The sequence below is a fragment of the Myotis davidii genome, unplaced genomic scaffold (assembly GCF_000327345.1).
Source record: "Myotis davidii unplaced genomic scaffold, ASM32734v1 scaffold1819, whole genome shotgun sequence".
Lineage (NCBI taxonomy): Eukaryota > Metazoa > Chordata > Mammalia > Chiroptera > Vespertilionidae > Myotis > Myotis davidii.
In genome coordinates this window covers 42,015-46,067 of record NW_006289839.1, presented here as the reverse complement: position 1 = coordinate 46,067, position 4,053 = coordinate 42,015, and positions in this window count along the sequence as shown.

The following is a 4,053-nucleotide window of genomic DNA, read 5'->3' as shown; positions in this document are numbered from 1 at the left end:
TGCATATTACCCTTTTATTATATAGGATAATTGCATATATAGATAGTTAAAATTTATTGTCATCTGTGAATCAGAATGAAATTAAAGAGTCATATGTATAATTTATTATCCAAATTTATTAGATTATCCCAACATTTTCTAGTTTATTATGTAAATACACATTTTATCCAAAAATTCCATGATCCAAGATTTAGTACTGCCAGAACATTCAATGCTATACATTCTGATCATTATGTAAAGGTATCATTTTGACATAAATTGGCATTTTTCTGATTGCTAATGGATAGAACACATCTTTCTGGGCACTAGTTCTTATGGAATTATGTATCGAGAGAATGAGAGGTGCCTGTTCATGTCTCTCTACCATTTCTCCTGTGTGCTGCCTGTTATTTTCCTTCTAGAATTGTTATATTTCCTATAAGAGCTCTTATTAAAATGTATAAGTGCAAATAGATTTTTTGACTGTTATTTACATTTTTATCTCATATTGGAGTCTTTAAATGACCTGAATTTGTTAATGTTAACCTAGTCCAATATCTCATTATGGGTGTTAGTGATTATTTTAGAAGTTAGTGAAAGTTTGTGAAGACAATCTGCTATATTATATGAAAGATACATCCATTAGTTGCCTCCTCTATGTGCCCCAACTGGGGTTCAAACCCACAACCGAGGTAAGTGGCCTTACTGGGAATTGAACCCACAACCTTCTAGTACATGGGATGATGCTACAACCAACTGAGCCACACTGACCAGGCTGCCATCATATTTTCATATAGTTATATAAACATAGTATTTTTCTAATATATATTTATAATAACTACTTTAAAATATTTTCTAATAACTCTGACATCTTATCCCAGGGAAAATTAGATTCTATTGACTGATTCCCCCACCAAGTATGAAAGACATTCTTTTAGTTTCTTTGCATGTTTTCTAATTTTTGGTAAGTACATATTTTTTATAATATAGTATAGTAAATATGGATTCTGCATCTTTCCTAGATTTTTTGTAACTTTAATAAACTCTTAGTGTAGGATCTTCTCTTTTGAAGTGTGCCCACTCAGTTTTTAAAATTCTCATTATTTATTTCTCTATTTGGCCTTACTTACCAGAGATTAGCCTTGTGTATGCATAGCTTAGCAGACAACCAATGATTTTTAAAAATGTATTCAAATACGTCAAATCAGTATGGCTTTCACCCTCTGCTATTTGATGTACTCCTGTGTGTGTGTGTGTGTGTGTGTGTGTGTAGAGAAGTGCTCATGATTTTGCAATCTCAAGTCCACTTTGGCTTTTATTTTTTACTGTATCATCTTTGTTTCTTCCACACATGTGCAAATTTTTCCACCCATCAGTCAAGCACATGCAGAGAGCTAATGTGATCTCTTCAACTGCATTCTTACTTTTACTAGTAGTACCTTCCCATTATGTTTATAGCTGGCACTGTGCCTGACACAATGGAGAACACAGCCTCAGTCTAGGAAAAGGATAATTTCCTTCATTTATCACCCAGTAAATTCAGCACAATGAGCTGAAAAATGCTAGTGGTGGGCAACTTGACAACCGCTTCCACTGCTTATCAAGTCTTCCCCTGTGGCAATAATGCCATTGATATTTGTGGTCTTCCCAAATTATAAAAATTATAATTCTTACTCACTGAGCTGAGTTGGGGGGTAGGAGTGACATGGGAGCAGCCTTAGATAAGAAGACCACAAATTTTCTGTATTTTTACCTGGATTTCTAGCAGCTTTCCTAATAATTAATAATTGTAAATTATTATTAGTTTTAAATCAACTTTCAGAGCTGTGAAGTTGGTATTTTTGTCCATTTGTCCTCTTCTCTTAATTGTACTCACACATTTTCCTAATGTGTCCATTGTGTAACAATATATTGCAAATTGAAATACTATAAATTAGAATTAAATTTACTTGTTTTTGTTTTCCATTTTTTAAATCATCATTATTTTGGTTGGAAATTACAATTTACTTAGTTAGCAATATTATATTTCTTCCCATTTGAGGTCTCATAGCTTGTCATATCAAATATTGCCTTCAGTTTTAAACTGCTGTGTAAGAATGTGATAAAATGCAAATTATGAATTAAGATAATTATCTTCAGAGTATTCAGTTTAGTTCATTTAAAGCAACATTGATTATAAAGGTCAGTGAGTTAATTGGAAAATGTAATTCCTTTTTTAATGGTACAAAATGGTTACCTCTATAGAGAAATGAAGAACAGCCTAAAAGTTTATACATTTTTATATTAAGCACTAGAGGCCTGATACACGATATTCATGCATGGGGGGCAGGTGTCCCTCAACTCAGCCTTGTATCCTCTCCTATCTGGGACCCCTTCAGGGGTGTCCAACTTCCGGACATCCCTCTCACAATCTGGGACTGCTGGCTCCTAACCACTTGCCTGCCTGCCTGATTGCCCTAACCACTCTGCCTGCCAGCCTAATAGCCCCCTAACTGCTCTCCTGCAAGTATGATCATCCCAACTGCCCTCCCCTGCTGGCCCGATTGCCCCCATCTGCCTTCCTCTGCAGGGCTGAGGGGACTGGGGTCTGAGTCTGCATAAGGTGGGGTTGAGGGGTCTGGGTGACTCCAGCAGGATGAGGTGTGTGGTGCCTACTCCCCCTGGTGGGGCTGAGGGTACTGGGGGACTGAGGCTGGATGAGGCAGTGCTGACGGCACTGGGTGCCGCCATCTTGTGAGGGAGTAGCAGTCAATTAGCATATCCCCTCTTTATCAAATATGGGTGCCTCCATCTTGTGAGGGTGTGCGGTCAATTAGCATATTTTCTCTTTATTAGATAGTAATTGTAATTTCCATCAATGAAATACCTGTTTATGACTTTTTATTTTTTTTGAGTTATTTGTCTTTATTGACTGTCAGTGTTTATAAAATACATTATGTATTCTGTTCTTTTATTGATTCTATTTATTGCAAATATCTTTTTCAAGTTTGTGATATTTCCTTTTCACTTCCTTCCTGATACTTTAAATAATAGATATTTAAAATTTTAACACAGTCAAATTTATTAGTGTTTCTTTATGATTCATGATTTTATATTAAAAATACTTTATTAAATATATTTGTATTTTTTATAAACCTTTCTAAATTGTGTTTCTTGCATTTTAATTTTTAATGCATTTGCAATTGGATTTTATATATGGTGTGTGATAGGGAACAAATTCAAAATTGTTTCATGTGACAAAAATAAGTTTATACATTTTGAAATTTTTATCCAAAAGATGTTCTTTAAATTCAGTTGATAATAAAATCATGGTGATGCAAATTATAGCATAGATAGAGAATATAGTCAGCAATATTCTAATAACCATGTATGGTGTCACATGGGTACAAGACCCATTGAGTTGTTCACCTCAAAAAGGTATACATGTGCCCAATCAACATGCTGTACACCTGAATGTTAAGGGCCATTAGAATACACTTAGTGTAATTTACATCAGCTGGGATTCAGTGCAAGGGCAAAAGCCATGCCCTGAAGGCAGAACCAATGAAAGACTGGATGACACTCAGTCCGACTCTCCTGCCCAGTGTTAAGGGGATGGATCTCATGATGTCAAAGGCCGACCCAGATGTGATGTAACTTCCTGTAATTCGAGTATATAATAAATCAGCTTTCGGAGCTGGCGCTCTCTCTGTGCTCGTCCCTCCACAGGGCAGGCACCACCCCGGCCCAAGCTTTTAATCTATTTTTATGTCTGTCTTTCATTATTCTTTAATCCTGAAAGCGCCTCCTAGCTTGCTAGAACCGGTTCAAATCTCCCCCTCCAAGCAGGAAGTGGAGAGGAGACCACAGCCCCAGCACTCCCGCCATACCTGAAAACCAAAACTATATTGACTGCCAATTGTAAATGACAATTCTTTTTATTTTTATTTTTTTTGTGTGTGTGTTAATGTTTTTTTTTATTGCTTAAAGTATTACAAAGGGTATTACATTTGTGTCCATTTTTCCCCCCGCCCTAGACAGTCCCCTAGCCTCCCCTATCCCCCAGTGTCTTATGTCCATTGGTTATGCTTATAT